Source organism: Phyllobates terribilis, unplaced genomic scaffold (genome assembly GCF_046119375.1).
Source record: "Phyllobates terribilis strain yellow unplaced genomic scaffold, ASM4611937v1 Scaffold_169__1_contigs__length_4117513, whole genome shotgun sequence".
NCBI classification, from domain to species: domain Eukaryota; kingdom Metazoa; phylum Chordata; class Amphibia; order Anura; family Dendrobatidae; genus Phyllobates; species Phyllobates terribilis.
In genome coordinates, this window is record NW_027362929.1 from 2,878,227 (window position 1) to 2,895,392 (window position 17,166).

The window sequence follows — 17,166 nt, forward strand, 5'->3', positions numbered from 1 at the left end:
GTTGAACCAAAATGAGCTTGTCATCTGGCTTCTGCAACTTTTAACATGAAAAATCCAATGAGGAGAAGAAAAGCAAAGCCAAAGAGTCCATCCCAAAATCCGACAAACAAGCAAAATGAACAAAAAGCATTGAATTCAATTCTTTCTGATTTTAGAAACTGCATTAAAGAAGGGGTGCACCGGTCCTGGAGATACTGCAATACCAGGTCAATGCGTGGAGTGGACAGAGCAAGCTCTTTTTCCATCTCCCTGTTCTAAAAATCCATTTAATATATCGTCCCCAGATAGGGGACGTATCAGATATTAAACTGATAAGAACAGATACTACACTTGATCTTAGCCAAAAGGCCGAGAAGCGATAACCAGAATTGGTTTCCGACTACGGTGCCACCCAAGGATTCTGAAAAGTCCATTTGTGGAGATGGCCACCTGGACTCCCGTTAAGAAGACATGCTGTCAACCTCTAGATCCCTCACATGCCTGCACTTTTCGGCTTGCTGCTGCTGCAATCCACGCGTTTTAGATCTGCATAACTCCACCTCTTTTAGCACAGTACCCTCAACCCCCGGCTGTTCCCACCCGCCTCAACACTGTTGGAAGGGAGGAGAACCAATTAAGGCGGGGGGGGGGTGGAACGAGCAGCTGTCTACCCTTAGCAGGAGGGTTGCTGATTAATTACCTCTCCTGCTGCTGCTGCTGCTGGCTGTCCAGCAGCAGACTGAAGGTGGCTGCTGCTGTGCGCAGGTATATAAAGGCTCAGAGCCTATTATGACACGCGCAGCCAGCGTTCCATTGCCACATTCCGTCTACTGCAGGCGGGATACCTGGATGGCTGAATGTCACTGAGAAGCTCACAGAGACCGCCATAAGCAACAGTTTAAAAGAATGCCACAGACTAATCAACCAAACTTTTTGGGTTGGTTTCTCTTTTATAGTCTGCAGGCATTAAATGAAAGAAGTCAGTGTTCCAGCAGAGGGAGACAACGTTTCAGAAAAGGCATTGTAGCAAACCAAAAAAGAAATTTTAAGCGCAGCAGAGTAACCAGCTCACATACCTGTTAGCTCAGGTGAGTTTAAAAGGCTGCTGTTGATAACAAGGGCATTTGCTAAATAGATGGTGTGTGTGCAACAATATACTGAAAGGTCAATTATATTGTGCAGCTTATCTCACCACCTGTAGTTATTTAGGTGAAAGCTCCAAAATGCTTGCCTAATATGTCTGTTTATCCAAAAGGAAGTATAGAGGGAGAGCTAGATACATAGCATTGCATTACATTACATTACATGGCAATGCAATGCACAGTTGCTGAAGTTGAACCAAAATGAGCTTGTCATCTGGCTTCTGCAACTTTTAACATGAAAAATCCAATGAGGAGAAGAAAAGCAAAGCCAAAGAGTCCATCCCAAAATCCGACAAACAAGCAAAATGAACAAAAAGCATTGAATTCAATTCTTTCTGATTTTAGAAACTGCATTAAAGAAGGGGTGCACCGGTCCTGGAGATACTGCAATACCAGGTCAATGCGTGGAGTGGACAGAGCAAGCTCTTTTTCCATCTCCCTGTTCTAAAAATCCATTTAATATATGGTCCCCAGATAGGGGACGTATCAGATATTAAACTGATAAGAACAGATACTACACTTGATCTTAGCCAAAAGGCCGAGAAGCGATAACCAGAATTGGTTTCCGACTACGGTGCCACCCAAGGATTCTGAAAAGTCCATTTGTGGAGATGGCCACCTGGACTCCCGTTAAGAAGACATGCTGTCAACCTCTAGATCCCTCACATGCCTGCACTTTTCGGCTTGCTGCTGCTGCAATCCACGCGTTTTAGATCTGCATAACTCCACCTCTTTTAGCACAGTACCCTCAACCCCCGGCTGTTCCCACCCGCCTCAACACCGTTGGAAGGGAGGAGAACCAATTAAGGCGGGGGGGGGGGTGGAACGAGCAGCTGTCTACCCTTAGCAGGAGGGTTGCTGATTAATTACCTCTCCTGCTGCTGCTGCTGCTGGCTGTCCAGCAGCAGACTGAAGGTGGCTGCTGCTGTGCGCAGGTATATAAAGGCTCAGAGCCTATTATGACACGCGCAGCCAGCGTTCCATTGCCACATTCCGTCTACTGCAGGCGGGATACCTGAATGGCTGAATGTCACTGAGAAGCTCACAGAGACCGCCATAAGCAACAGTTTAAAAGAATGCCACAGACTAATCAACCAAACTTTTTGGGTTGGTTTCTCTTTTATAGTCTGCAGGCATTAAATGAAAGAAGTCAGTGTTCCAGCAGAGGGAGACAACGTTTCAGAAAAGGCATTGTAGCAAACCAAAAAAGAAATTTTAAGCGCAGCAGAGTAACCAGCTCACATACCTGTTAGCTCAGGTGAGTTTAAAAGGCTGCTGTTGATAACAAGGGCATTTGCTAAATAGATGGTGTGTGTGCAACAATATACTGAAAGGTCAATTATATTGTGCAGCTTATCTCACCACCTGTAGTTATTTAGGTGAAAGCTCCAAAATGCTTGCCTAATATGTCTGTTTATCCAAAAGGAAGTATAGAGGGAGAGCTAGATAGATAGCATTGCATTACATTACATTACATGGCAATGCAATGCACAGTTGCTGAAGTTGAACCAAAATGAGCTTGTCATCTGGCTTCTGCAACTTTTAACATGAAAAATCCAATGAGGAGAAGAAAAGCAAAGCCAAAGAGTCCATCCCAAAATCCGACAAACAAGCAAAATGAACAAAAAGCATTGAATTCAATTCTTTCTGATTTTAGAAACTGCATTAAAGAAGGGGTGCACCGGTCCTGGAGATACTGCAATACCAGGTCAATGCGTGGAGTGGACAGAGCAAGCTCTTTTTCCATCTCCCTGTTCTAAAAATCCATTTAATATATGGTCCCCAGATAGGGGACGTATCAGATATTAAACTGATAAGAACAGATACTACACTTGATCTTAGCCAAAAGGCCGAGAAGCGATAACCAGAATTGGTTTCCGACTACGGTGCCACCCAAGGATTCTGAAAAGTCCATTTGTGGAGATGGCCACCTGGACTCCCGTTAAGAAGACATGCTGTCAACCTCTAGATCCCTCACATGCCTGCACTTTTCGGCTTGCTGCTGCTGCAATCCACGCGTTTTAGATCTGCATAACTCCACCTCTTTTAGCACAGTACCCTCAACCCCCGGATGTTCCCACCCGCCTCAACACCGTTGGAAGGGAGGAGAACCAATTAAGGCGGGGGGGGGGTGGAACGAGCAGCTGTCTACCCTTAGCAGGAGGGTTGCTGATTAATTACCTCTCCTGCTGCTGCTGCTGCTGGCTGTCCAGCAGCAGACTGAAGGTGGCTGCTGCTGTGCGCAGGTATATAAAGGCTCAGAGCCTATTATGACACGCGCAGCCAGCGTTCCATTGCCACATTCCGTCTACTGCAGGCGGGATACCTGGATGGCTGAATGTCACTGAGAAGCTCACAGAGACCGCCATAAGCAACAGTTTAAAAGAATGCCACAGACTAATCAACCAAACTTTTTGGGTTGGTTTCTCTTTTATAGTCTGCAGGCATTAAATGAAAGAAGTCAGTGTTCCAGCAGAGGGAGACAACGTTTCAGAAAAGGCATTGTAGCAAACCAAAAAAGAAATTTTAAGCGCAGCAGAGTAACCAGCTCACATACCTGTTAGCTCAGGTGAGTTTAAAAGGCTGCTGTTGATAACAAGGGCATTTGCTAAATAGATGGTGTGTGTGCAACAATATACTGAAAGGTCAATTATATTGTGCAGCTTATCTCACCACCTGTAGTTATTTAGGTGAAAGCTCCAAAATGCTTGCCTAATATGTCTGTTTATCCAAAAGGAAGTATAGAGGGAGAGCTAGATACATAGCATTGCATTACATTACATTACATGGCAATGCAATGCACAGTTGCTGAAGTTGAACCAAAATGAGCTTGTCATCTGGCTTCTGCAACTTTTAACATGAAAAATCCAATGAGGAGAAGAAAAGCAAAGCCAAAGAGTCCATCCCAAAATCCGACAAACAAGCAAAATGAACAAAAAGCATTGAATTCAATTCTTTCTGATTTTAGAAACTGCATTAAAGAAGGGGTGCACCGGTCCTGGAGATACTGCAATACCAGGTCAATGCGTGGAGTGGACAGAGCAAGCTCTTTTTCCATCTCCCTGTTCTAAAAATCCATTTAATATATCGTCCCCAGATAGGGGACGTATCAGATATTAAACTGATAAGAACAGATACTACACTTGATCTTAGCCAAAAGGCCGAGAAGCGATAACCAGAATTGGTTTCCGACTACGGTGCCACCCAAGGATTCTGAAAAGTCCATTTGTGGAGATGGCCACCTGGACTCCCGTTAAGAAGACATGCTGTCAACCTCTAGATCCCTCACATGCCTGCACTTTTCGGCTTGCTGCTGCTGCAATCCACGCGTTTTAGATCTGCATAACTCCACCTCTTTTAGCACAGTACCCTCAACCCCCGGCTGTTCCCACCCGCCTCAACACTGTTGGAAGGGAGGAGAACCAATTAAGGCGGGGGGGGGGTGGAACGAGCAGCTGTCTACCCTTAGCAGGAGGGTTGCTGATTAATTACCTCTCCTGCTGCTGCTGCTGCTGGCTGTCCAGCAGCAGACTGAAGGTGGCTGCTGCTGTGCGCAGGTATATAAAGGCTCAGAGCCTATTATGACACGCGCAGCCAGCGTTCCATTGCCACATTCCGTCTACTGCAGGCGGGATACCTGGATGGCTGAATGTCACTGAGAAGCTCACAGAGACCGCCATAAGCAACAGTTTAAAAGAATGCCACAGACTAATCAACCAAACTTTTTGGGTTGGTTTCTCTTTTATAGTCTGCAGGCATTAAATGAAAGAAGTCAGTGTTCCAGCAGAGGGAGACAACGTTTCAGAAAAGGCATTGTAGCAAACCAAAAAAGAAATTTTAAGCGCAGCAGAGTAACCAGCTCACATACCTGTTAGCTCAGGTGAGTTTAAAAGGCTGCTGTTGATAACAAGGGCATTTGCTAAATAGATGGTGTGTGTGCAACAATATACTGAAAGGTCAATTATATTGTGCAGCTTATCTCACCACCTGTAGTTATTTAGGTGAAAGCTCCAAAATGCTTGCCTAATATGTCTGTTTATCCAAAAGGAAGTATAGAGGGAGAGCTAGATAGATAGCATTGCATTACATTACATTACATGGCAATGCAATGCACAGTTGCTGAAGTTGAACCAAAATGAGCTTGTCATCTGGCTTCTGCAACTTTTAACATGAAAAATCCAATGAGGAGAAGAAAAGCAAAGCCAAAGAGTCCATCCCAAAATCCGACAAACAAGCAAAATGAACAAAAAGCATTGAATTCAATTCTTTCTGATTTTAGAAACTGCATTAAAGAAGGGGTGCACCGGTCCTGGAGATACTGCAATACCAGGTCAATGCGTGGAGTGGACAGAGCAAGCTCTTTTTCCATCTCCCTGTTCTAAAAATCCATTTAATATATCGTCCCCAGATAGGGGACGTATCAGATATTAAACTGATAAGAACAGATACTACACTTGATCTTAGCCAAAAGGCCGAGAAGCGATAACCAGAATTGGTTTCCGACTACGGTGCCACCCAAGGATTCTGAAAAGTCCATTTGTGGAGATGGCCACCTGGACTCCCGTTAAGAAGACATGCTGTCAACCTCTAGATCCCTCACATGCCTGCACTTTTCGGCTTGCTGCTGCTGCAATCCACGCGTTTTAGATCTGCATAACTCCACCTCTTTTAGCACAGTACCCTCAACCCCCGGCTGTTCCCACCCGCCTCAACACTGTTGGAAGGGAGGAGAACCAATTAAGGCGGGGGGGGGGTGGAACGAGCAGCTGTCTACCCTTAGCAGGAGGGTTGCTGATTAATTACCTCTCCTGCTGCTGCTGCTGCTGGCTGTCCAGCAGCAGACTGAAGGTGGCTGCTGCTGTGCGCAGGTATATAAAGGCTCAGAGCCTATTATGACACGCGCAGCCAGCGTTCCATTGCCACATTCCGTCTACTGCAGGCGGGATACCTGGATGGCTGAATGTCACTGAGAAGCTCACAGAGACCGCCATAAGCAACAGTTTAAAAGAATGCCACAGACTAATCAACCAAACTTTTTGGGTTGGTTTCTCTTTTATAGTCTGCAGGCATTAAATGAAAGAAGTCAGTGTTCCAGCAGAGGGAGACAACGTTTCAGAAAAGGCATTGTAGCAAACCAAAAAAGAAATTTTAAGCGCAGCAGAGTAACCAGCTCACATACCTGTTAGCTCAGGTGAGTTTAAAAGGCTGCTGTTGATAACAAGGGCATTTGCTAAATAGATGGTGTGTGTGCAACAATATACTGAAAGGTCAATTATATTGTGCAGCTTATCTCACCACCTGTAGTTATTTAGGTGAAAGCTCCAAAATGCTTGCCTAATATGTCTGTTTATCCAAAAGGAAGTATAGAGGGAGAGCTAGATAGATAGCATTGCATTACATTACATTACATGGCAATGCAATGCACAGTTGCTGAAGTTGAACCAAAATGAGCTTGTCATCTGGCTTCTGCAACTTTTAACATGAAAAATCCAATGAGGAGAAGAAAAGCAAAGCCAAAGAGTCCATCCCAAAATCCGACAAACAAGCAAAATGAACAAAAAGCATTGAATTCAATTCTTTCTGATTTTAGAAACTGCATTAAAGAAGGGGTGCACCGGTCCTGGAGATACTGCAATACCAGGTCAATGCGTGGAGTGGACAGAGCAAGCTCTTTTTCCATCTCCCTGTTCTAAAAATCCATTTAATATATGGTCCCCAGATAGGGGACGTATCAGATATTAAACTGATAAGAACAGATACTACACTTGATCTTAGCCAAAAGGCCGAGAAGCGATAACCAGAATTGGTTTCCGACTACGGTGCCACCCAAGGATTCTGAAAAGTCCATTTGTGGAGATGGCCACCTGGACTCCCGTTAAGAAGACATGCTGTCAACCTCTAGATCCCTCACATGCCTGCACTTTTCGGCTTGCTGCTGCTGCAATCCACGCGTTTTAGATCTGCATAACTCCACCTCTTTTAGCACAGTACCCTCAACCCCCGGCTGTTCCCACCCGCCTCAACACCGTTGGAAGGGAGGAGAACCAATTAAGGCGGGGGGGGGGGTGGAACGAGCAGCTGTCTACCCTTAGCAGGAGGGTTGCTGATTAATTACCTCTCCTGCTGCTGCTGCTGCTGGCTGTCCAGCAGCAGACTGAAGGTGGCTGCTGCTGTGCGCAGGTATATAAAGGCTCAGAGCCTATTATGACACGCGCAGCCAGCGTTCCATTGCCACATTCCGTCTACTGCAGGCGGGATACCTGGATGGCTGAATGTCACTGAGAAGCTCACAGAGACCGCCATAAGCAACAGTTTAAAAGAATGCCACAGACTAATCAACCAAACTTTTTGGGTTGGTTTCTCTTTTATAGTCTTCAGGCATTAAATGAAAGAAGTCAGTGTTCCAGCAGAGGGAGACAACGTTTCAGAAAAGGCATTGTAGCAAACCAAAAAAGAAATTTTAAGCGCAGCAGAGTAACCAGCTCACATACCTGTTAGCTCAGGTGAGTTTAAAAGGCTGCTGTTGATAACAAGGGCATTTGCTAAATAGATGGTGTGTGTGCAACAATATACTGAAAGGTCAATTATATTGTGCAGCTTATCTCACCACCTGTAGTTATTTAGGTGAAAGCTCCAAAATGCTTGCCTAATATGTCTGTTTATCCAAAAGGAAGTATAGAGGGAGAGCTAGATACATAGCATTGCATTACATTACATTACATGGCAATGCAATGCACAGTTGCTGAAGTTGAACCAAAATGAGCTTGTCATCTGGCTTCTGCAACTTTTAACATGAAAAATCCAATGAGGAGAAGAAAAGCAAAGCCAAAGAGTCCATCCCAAAATCCGACAAACAAGCAAAATGAACAAAAAGCATTGAATTCAATTCTTTCTGATTTTAGAAACTGCATTAAAGAAGGGGTGCACCGGTCCTGGAGATACTGCAATACCAGGTCAATGCGTGGAGTGGACAGAGCAAGCTCTTTTTCCATCTCCCTGTTCTAAAAATCCATTTAATATATGGTCCCCAGATAGGGGACGTATCAGATATTAAACTGATAAGAACAGATACTACACTTGATCTTAGCCAAAAGGCCGAGAAGCGATAACCAGAATTGGTTTCCGACTACGGTGCCACCCAAGGATTCTGAAAAGTCCATTTGTGGAGATGGCCACCTGGACTCCCGTTAAGAAGACATGCTGTCAACCTCTAGATCCCTCACATGCCTGCACTTTTCGGCTTGCTGCTGCTGCAATCCACGCGTTTTAGATCTGCATAACTCCACCTCTTTTAGCACAGTACCCTCAACCCCCGGCTGTTCCCACCCGCCTCAACACCGTTGGAAGGGAGGAGAACCAATTAAGGCGGGGGGGGGGGGGTGGAACGAGCAGCTGTCTACCCTTAGCAGGAGGGTTGCTGATTAATTACCTCTCCTGCTGCTGCTGCTGCTGGCTGTCCAGCAGCAGACTGAAGGTGGCTGCTGCTGTGCGCAGGTATATAAAGGCTCAGAGCCTATTATGACACGCGCAGCCAGCGTTCCATTGCCACATTCCGTCTACTGCAGGCGGGATACCTGGATGGCTGAATGTCACTGAGAAGCTCACAGAGACCGCCATAAGCAACAGTTTAAAAGAATGCCACAGACTAATCAACCAAACTTTTTGGGTTGGTTTCTCTTTTATAGTCTGCAGGCATTAAATGAAAGAAGTCAGTGTTCCAGCAGAGGGAGACAACGTTTCAGAAAAGGCATTGTAGCAAACCAAAAAAGAAATTTTAAGCGCAGCAGAGTAACCAGCTCACATACCTGTTAGCTCAGGTGAGTTTAAAAGGCTGCTGTTGATAACAAGGGCATTTGCTAAATAGATGGTGTGTGTGCAACAATATACTGAAAGGTCAATTATATTGTGCAGCTTATCTCACCACCTGTAGTTATTTAGGTGAAAGCTCCAAAATTCTTGCCTAATATGTCTGTTTATCCAAAAGGAAGTATAGAGGGAGAGCTAGATAGATAGCATTGCATTACATTACATTACATGGCAATGCAATGCACAGTTGCTGAAGTTGAACCAAAATGAGCTTGTCATCTGGCTTCTGCAACTTTTAACATGAAAAATCCAATGAGGAGAAGAAAAGCAAAGCCAAAGAGTCCATCCCAAAATCCGACAAACAAGCAAAATGAACAAAAAGCATTGAATTCAATTCTTTCTGATTTTAGAAACTGCATTAAAGAAGGGGTGCACCGGTCCTGGAGATACTGCAATACCAGGTCAATGCGTGGAGTGGACAGAGCAAGCTCTTTTTCCATCTCCCTGTTCTAAAAATCCATTTAATATATGGACCCCAGATAGGGGACGTATCAGATATTAAACTGATAAGAACAGATACTACACTTGATCTTAGCCAAAAGGCCGAGAAGCGATAACCAGAATTGGTTTCCGACTACGGTGCCACCCAAGGATTCTGAAAAGTCCATTTGTGGAGATGGCCACCTGGACTCCCGTTAAGAAGACATGCTGTCAACCTCTAGATCCCTCACATGCCTGCACTTTTCGGCTTGCTGCTGCTGCAATCCACGCGTTTTAGATCTGCATAACTCCACCTCTTTTAGCACAGTACCCTCAACCCCCGGCTGTTCCCACCCGCCTCAACACCGTTGGAAGGGAGGAGAACCAATTAAGGCGGGGGGGGGGGGGTGGAACGAGCAGCTGTCTACCCTTAGCAGGAGGGTTGCTGATTAATTACCTCTCCTGCTGCTGCTGCTGCTGGCTGTCCAGCAGCAGACTGAAGGTGGCTGCTGCTGTGCGCAGGTATATAAAGGCTCAGAGCCTATTATGACACGCGCAGCCAGCGTTCCATTGCCACATTCCGTCTACTGCAGGCGGGATACCTGGATGGCTGAATGTCACTGAGAAGCTCACAGAGACCGCCATAAGCAACAGTTTAAAAGAATGCCACAGACTAATCAACCAAACTTTTTGGGTTGGTTTCTCTTTTATAGTCTGCAGGCATTAAATGAAAGAAGTCAGTGTTCCAGCAGAGGGAGACAACGTTTCAGAAAAGGCATTGTAGCAAACCAAAAAAGAAATTTTAAGCGCAGCAGAGTAACCAGCTCACATACCTGTTAGCTCAGGTGAGTTTAAAAGGCTGCTGTTGATAACAAGGGCATTTGCTAAATAGATGGTGTGTGTGCAACAATATACTGAAAGGTCAATTATATTGTGCAGCTTATCTCACCACCTGTAGTTATTTAGGTGAAAGCTCCAAAATGCTTGCCTAATATGTCTGTTTATCCAAAAGGAAGTATAGAGGGAGAGCTAGATAGATAGCATTGCATTACATTACATTACATGGCAATGCAATGCACAGTTGCTGAAGTTGAACCAAAATGAGCTTGTCATCTGGCTTCTGCAACTTTTAACATGAAAAATCCAATGAGGAGAAGAAAAGCAAAGCCAAAGAGTCCATCCCAAAATCCGACAAACAAGCAAAATGAACAAAAAGCATTGAATTCAATTCTTTCTGATTTTAGAAACTGCATTAAAGAAGGGGTGCACCGGTCCTGGAGATACTGCAATACCAGGTCAATGCGTGGAGTGGACAGAGCAAGCTCTTTTTCCATCTCCCTGTTCTAAAAATCCATTTAATATATGGTCCCCAGATAGGGGACGTATCAGATATTAAACTGATAAGAACAGATACTACACTTGATCTTAGCCAAAAGGCCGAGAAGCGATAACCAGAATTGGTTTCCGACTACGGTGCGACCCAAGGATTCTGAAAAGTCCATTTGTGGAGATGGCCACCTGGACTCCCGTTAAGAAGACATGCTGTCAACCTCTAGATCCCTCACATGCCTGCACTTTTCGGCTTGCTGCTGCTGCAATCCACGCGTTTTAGATCTGCATAACTCCACCTCTTTTAGCACAGTACCCTCAACCCCCGGCTGTTCCCACCCGCCTCAACACCGTTGGAAGGGAGGAGAACCAATTAAGGCGGGGGGGGGGGTGGAACGAGCAGCTGTCTACCCTTAGCAGGAGGGTTGCTGATTAATTACCTCTCCTGCTGCTGCTGCTGCTGGCTGTCCAGCAGCAGACTGAAGGTGGCTGCTGCTGTGCGCAGGTATATAAAGGCTCAGAGCCTATTATGACACGCGCAGCCAGCGTTCCATTGCCACATTCCGTCTACTGCAGGCGGGATACCTGGATGGCTGAATGTCACTGAGAAGCTCACAGAGACCGCCATAAGCAACAGTTTAAAAGAATGCCACAGACTAATCAACCAAACTTTTTGGGTTGGTTTCTCTTTTATAGTCTGCAGGCATTAAATGAAAGAAGTCAGTGTTCCAGCAGAGGGAGACAACGTTTCAGAAAAGGCATTGTAGCAAACCAAAAAAGAAATTTTAAGCGCAGCAGAGTAACCAGCTCACATACCTGTTAGCTCAGGTGAGTTTAAAAGGCTGCTGTTGATAACAAGGGCATTTGCTAAATAGATGGTGTGTGTGCAACAATATACTGAAAGGTCAATTATATTGTGCAGCTTATCTCACCACCTGTAGTTATTTAGGTGAAAGCTCCAAAATGCTTGCCTAATATGTCTGTTTATCCAAAAGGAAGTATAGAGGGAGAGCTAGATAGATAGCATTGCATTACATTACATTACATGGCAATGCAATGCACAGTTGCTGAAGTTGAACCAAAATGAGCTTGTCATCTGGCTTCTGCAACTTTTAACATGAAAAATCCAATGAGGAGAAGAAAAGCAAAGCCAAAGAGTCCATCCCAAAATCCGACAAACAAGCAAAATGAACAAAAAGCATTGAATTCAATTCTTTCTGATTTTAGAAACTGCATTAAAGAAGGGGTGCACCGGTCCTGGAGATACTGCAATACCAGGTCAATGCGTGGAGTGGACAGAGCAAGCTCTTTTTCCATCTCCCTGTTCTAAAAATCCATTTAATATATGGTCCCCAGATAGGGGACGTATCAGATATTAAACTGATAAGAACAGATACTACACTTGATCTTAGCCAAAAGGCCGAGAAGCGATAACCAGAATTGGTTTCCGACTACGGTGCCACCCAAGGATTCTGAAAAGTCCATTTGTGGAGATGGCCACCTGGACTCCCGTTAAGAAGACATGCTGTCAACCTCTAGATCCCTCACATGCCTGCACTTTTCGGCTTGCTGCTGCTGCAATCCACGCGTTTTAGATCTGCATAACTCCACCTCTTTTAGCACAGTACCTTCAACCCCCGGCTGTTCCCACCCGCCTCAACACCGTTGGAAGGGAGGAGAACCAATTAAGGCGGGGGGGGGGGGGGGTGGAACGAGCAGCTGTCTACCCTTAGCAGGAGGGTTGCTGATTAATTACCTCTCCTGCTGCTGCTGCTGCTGGCTGTCCAGCAGCAGACTGAAGGTGGCTGCTGCTGTGCGCAGGTATATAAAGGCTCAGAGCCTATTATGACACGCGCAGCCAGCATTCCATTGCCACATTCCGTCTACTGCAGGCGGGATACCTGGATGGCTGAATGTCACTGAGAAGCTCACAGAGACCGCCATAAGCAACAGTTTAAAAGAATGCCACAGACTAATCAACCAAACTTTTTGGGTTGGTTTCTCTTTTATAGTCTGCAGGCATTAAATGAAAGAAGTCAGTGTTCCAGCAGAGGGAGACAACGTTTCAGAAAAGGCATTGTAGCAAACCAAAAAAGAAATTTTAAGCGCAGCAGAGTAACCAGCTCACATACCTGTTAGCTCAGGTGAGTTTAAAAGGCTGCTGTTGATAACAAGGGCATTTGCTAAATAGATGGTGTGTGTGCAACAATATACTGAAAGGTCAATTATATTGTGCAGCTTATCTCACCACCTGTAGTTATTTAGGTGAAAGCTCCAAAATGCTTGCCTAATATGTCTGTTTATCCAAAAGGAAGTATAGAGGGAGAGCTAGATAGATAGCATTGCATTACATTACATTACATGGCAATGCAATGCACAGTTGCTGAAGTTGAACCAAAATGAGCTTGTCATCTGGCTTCTGCAACTTTTAACATGAAAAATCCAATGAGGAGAAGAAAAGCAAAGCCAAAGAGTCCATCCCAAAATCCGACAAACAAGCAAAATGAACAAAAAGCATTGAATTCAATTCTTTCTGATTTTAGAAACTGCATTAAAGAAGGGGTGCACCGGTCCTGGAGATACTGCAATACCAGGTCAATGCGTGGAGTGGACAGAGCAAGCTCTTTTTCCATCTCCCTGTTCTAAAAATCCATTTAATATATGGTCCCCAGATAGGGGACGTATCAGATATTAAACTGATAAGAACAGATTTTTTTTAATTTGGCTATCCCCCACATGGGGATAAAAACCGTTTATTTAAAATTTAACAAATTACAGAAATAAAACCATTACATCCACATTACACTTTCGGGACTTCAAAGAAAAATAAAAATTTCATCACAGCAAATTTTACAAGACTTCAAATATTCCATAGGTTAAAAAGCCATTTGCCTGTCAACGTTACATTCTTTTTCCTGTCCAATAAATAGTATATGTACATTTCACTTTTACAAAAGGCTAAAACATCATCTACTGGTAACATTTCATGTTTAAAAACAGCAATATTTCTAGCATTCCAGAGCGCTATCTTGGCACAATTCATTGTCTTCCACGCCATTATTTTTTGGTCCATTGTTGGGCATTCCAGAAGACCATATAACACTGATGCAAAATTAAAGTCCTTGAGGTCCACCATTTTCTCCAGCAGGGGGATTAGTCTTCTCCAGAACTCTTTAGCAAAAGCACAAGTCCATAAAAGATGCTTCACTGTCTCTTCTTCTTGACAACCTTCTCTTGGGCAGATGGCAGACCTCACAAAACCTCTTCTGTACTGGAATGCCCGGCAAGGAAGACAGTGGTGTGCGCAGCTCCAAGACATGTCTTTCTGTACATTAAAAAGATAAGGGGCGTTAATCATTTTCCATATGTGTACAGTTTTGTCATCATCATAACGTTCAATATCACACAACGTCACATCAGTACTAATTTGTTTGAGTAGTGTCTTGCTGTTACATAGATCCCCTGTCTGTTTCTTATTCAAATTAAAATCAAGAATAATTTTCTTTAAAATCTCATAATGTGCAGGTAGGTTAAAAGCATAAGGAAAGGATAAAACCGTTTCAAACCAACCAAACCTTCTCATGAGAAAACCAGTGTTAAAACGCATAAAATAGGAAAGGTAATTATCTTTAAAAAGGGTTTTAAAACAGAAACAGAAAAAATGTATTAAAAGAAACTTATCTAAAACAGGGAAATCTTTCCCACCTTTAACCTTTGGCTTTGTCACAATTTCTCTTTTGAGTTTCTCCATTTTTGAGCCCCAAAAAAAGGTAAAACATACTTTTGTAATTCGTTTCAACAAATTTGTAGGAGGGGGGAACACCAAACTAAGATATAACAGGATAGGTAATATCACCATTTTTACAATCAGAACTTTACCTTCCATTGACAGCTTTCTCATATTCCACATGCAGATTTTCTGATTAATTTTCTGTGCTGCCGCATCCCAGCTATTAAAACCATTATTAGATTCATTAAAAGAAACACCTAAAATAGTAATGGAATCTGTAACTGCAATTGGTACATCATGTAAACTCATCCCCCCGACATTTAAAATATTACATTTAGTAAGATTAATTTTAAAACCGGAAACTGTACAAAAAGACTGAATTTGGCTTATCGTTTTTTGTATTGAAGGTACATCACATCCAAACACTGCTACATCATCCATATAGCTTACAACTTTAACTTGTAGACCGTTCCCTCCGGGTAAGGGTACTCCACATATTTGCTTATCCCGGCGTATTGTACATAAAAGGGGTTCTATAGCACATATAAAAAGCAGGGGGGACAAAGGGCAACCCTGCTTCACCCCTGATTTTAAAACTACCTCTTTTGTTTTAAAACCATTAACTAAAATCTTACTCGTACAATCATTATAAAAAGCTTTAAGAGACAATAAAAACCCACCCGGAATGCCCATTTTTTCTAAAACTTTAAAAAGATAAAAATGAGACACGCGGTCAAAAGCTTTCTCAAAATCCACCGCTAGGATTGACATCTTTGTCTTTCTGTTTTTTACATCTTCAATACAATCTTTCACCAGGTTTAAATTGTCCCAGATACTACGCCCAGGTACCCCGCATACCTGATTTGCATGAATTACTTTATGTATCACCTTTTTCAACCGATTTGCACAGATCTTAGCCATAATTTTGTAATCACTATTTAAAAGAGTTATCGGCCTCCAGTTTTTAAGATCCGTTTTGTCACCTTTTTTGTATAGTAGTGATACCTCACCTTTCTTCCATGAGTTGAGTAAAACCTTATTATTAAAAACTTCGGAAAACAAATTAAACAAATCATCTTTTAAAATATCATAAAAACTTATATAAAACTCTATGGGGATACCATCAGGGCCGGGCACTTTCCCATTTTTAAAACTCTTCATGGTTTCTAAAATCTCTTCCTCAACTAGAGGTTGGGATAAAAAACTTTGGGCATCAGCATCTAGGGTGGACTTGATCTCCCCCAGGAAAGTGTGTATTAAATCATGGTCTACAGTTTTTACATTAAAAAGATCGTTAAAATAGACATTTACCTTATCCAATATAACATTGATATTATTATCTCCATCTATGTTATCAATTATTGTTTTCGCCTGTTTGTTTTTCTTAAAAAAATACCTGGAACAAGTCTCATCCTCTTCTACGTGTTTTACCTTTGAACGAAAAATCAGTTCTTTTCCTTTTTGTTCCAACCACTTTGAAATTTCTCCTTTAAGACTCAATATATCATTACCTACATCCAGACCATTGTCTTTGAATTTGTACAATGTCTGTAACCTGATATTAAGAAAATTATAGATCTCAAACTTTTCTTTAGCTTTTTGTATGCTTTTCTTAATAAAGAAATCTTTAATGCTTATTTTCATTCTATCCCACCAGGAGCTAAAAGAAATATTGGGGTTTTTCCTTTTTCTACACTTTACATAAAACTCAATAAAATCCGATAAAATTTGTGGATCTTTTAAAAGGGACACATTCAATTTCCAAGATTTCTTACCACATTTCTTCTTTCCATTAATCCTCACTCTAAAAGATAAAACCTTGTGATCTGAGAGAATATTAGTTAAAACTTCACATTTCACTGGCAGTATTTTTTCTGAACCTAAAACAAAATCTATCCTGGAGCTACATGTAGAATTGCTCCAGGTGAAACCAGCGTCTATAGGGCTATCCTTGTTACATTCTTTATACACATCAGTTAATTTACAATCATTTATAATATTGCTTAACATTCCAGACGTTTTGTCATAATTTCTACTCACGGAACCGGAGCGTCGGCTTTCGCCTTTTAAAATACAATTAAAATCACCTGCCAGGATAAAAGGTTCAGAAATGTTAATAAGTAAAGGTAAAATTTCCAGCATATCAGCCCTTTCATTTTTATCAGGTGACCCATAAAAATTTAAAAACTGCCATCTTGTCCCATCAATAAAAGCCTTAACTAAAAGAATACGACCCGGTAAAATATCTTGGATAAAATCAATAGACACATTTCCCTTAAAAAGAATAGCTATCCCGGCTGATCCGGTTGCATTTGATCCAGACCAGACCGATGGACCATGTTTCCACTCTTCCTTATATTTTTTGTAAGAAATCTTATGAGGGATATGACATTCTTGTAAAAAGAAAACAGAAGCTGTAAAACAGGTTAAAAAATGTAAAACAGTAGCTCTTCTGGTCTTGGATCCCATGCCTCTCACATTGAGGGAAACACCACTAATGTCAGCCATCATAACAAATGGTTAGGAAGAAACAAAAACTGGACTTTACCTATCCGATGGACGGATCAGACCACTTGGACTTTCACCAACGCCCTCTTCTGAATCCACCGTTATCAAAGAGTCTTCATCATCGGAGAAGGAACATTCACTTAAATTAAGACCCGACGCTACTGGGGTGTAGCTCGGAAGGATATTGAGAGA

The 17,166-nt window shown here is 42.8% G+C and overlaps 11 non-coding genes across 11 annotated transcripts; all 11 read right to left on the reverse strand.

Moving 5' to 3' along the window:
- Positions 1–169: 169 nt before the first annotated feature.
- Positions 170–360, reverse strand: LOC141209817 (U2 spliceosomal RNA). The gene has a single exon (XR_012280007.1). It is a non-coding gene; the product is annotated as a U2 spliceosomal RNA (small nuclear RNA).
- A 1,120-nt stretch (positions 361–1,480) lies between these two features.
- On the reverse strand, positions 1,481–1,671 carry LOC141209205 (U2 spliceosomal RNA). Its single transcript, XR_012279408.1, has one exon. It is a non-coding gene; the product is annotated as a U2 spliceosomal RNA (small nuclear RNA).
- A 1,121-nt stretch (positions 1,672–2,792) lies between these two features.
- Positions 2,793–2,983, reverse strand: LOC141209206 (U2 spliceosomal RNA). The gene has a single exon (XR_012279409.1). It is a non-coding gene; the product is annotated as a U2 spliceosomal RNA (small nuclear RNA).
- Positions 2,984–4,103: 1,120 nt separating this feature from the next.
- On the reverse strand, positions 4,104–4,294 carry LOC141209818 (U2 spliceosomal RNA). The gene has a single exon (XR_012280008.1). It is a non-coding gene; the product is annotated as a U2 spliceosomal RNA (small nuclear RNA).
- Positions 4,295–5,414: 1,120 nt separating this feature from the next.
- LOC141209819 (U2 spliceosomal RNA) lies at positions 5,415–5,605 on the reverse strand. The gene has a single exon (XR_012280009.1). It is a non-coding gene; the product is annotated as a U2 spliceosomal RNA (small nuclear RNA).
- Positions 5,606–6,725: 1,120 nt separating this feature from the next.
- LOC141209207 (U2 spliceosomal RNA) lies at positions 6,726–6,916 on the reverse strand. The gene has a single exon (XR_012279410.1). It is a non-coding gene; the product is annotated as a U2 spliceosomal RNA (small nuclear RNA).
- A 1,121-nt stretch (positions 6,917–8,037) lies between these two features.
- Positions 8,038–8,228, reverse strand: LOC141209208 (U2 spliceosomal RNA). Its single transcript, XR_012279411.1, has one exon. It is a non-coding gene; the product is annotated as a U2 spliceosomal RNA (small nuclear RNA).
- Positions 8,229–9,351: 1,123 nt separating this feature from the next.
- LOC141210186 (U2 spliceosomal RNA) lies at positions 9,352–9,542 on the reverse strand. The gene has a single exon (XR_012280362.1). It is a non-coding gene; the product is annotated as a U2 spliceosomal RNA (small nuclear RNA).
- A 1,123-nt stretch (positions 9,543–10,665) lies between these two features.
- Positions 10,666–10,856, reverse strand: LOC141209209 (U2 spliceosomal RNA). Its single transcript, XR_012279412.1, has one exon. It is a non-coding gene; the product is annotated as a U2 spliceosomal RNA (small nuclear RNA).
- Positions 10,857–11,977: 1,121 nt separating this feature from the next.
- LOC141209210 (U2 spliceosomal RNA) lies at positions 11,978–12,168 on the reverse strand. Its single transcript, XR_012279413.1, has one exon. It is a non-coding gene; the product is annotated as a U2 spliceosomal RNA (small nuclear RNA).
- Positions 12,169–13,293: 1,125 nt separating this feature from the next.
- On the reverse strand, positions 13,294–13,489 carry LOC141210601 (U2 spliceosomal RNA). Its single transcript, XR_012280755.1, has one exon. It is a non-coding gene; the product is annotated as a U2 spliceosomal RNA (small nuclear RNA).
- Between the last annotated feature and the right edge of the window lie 3,677 nt (positions 13,490–17,166).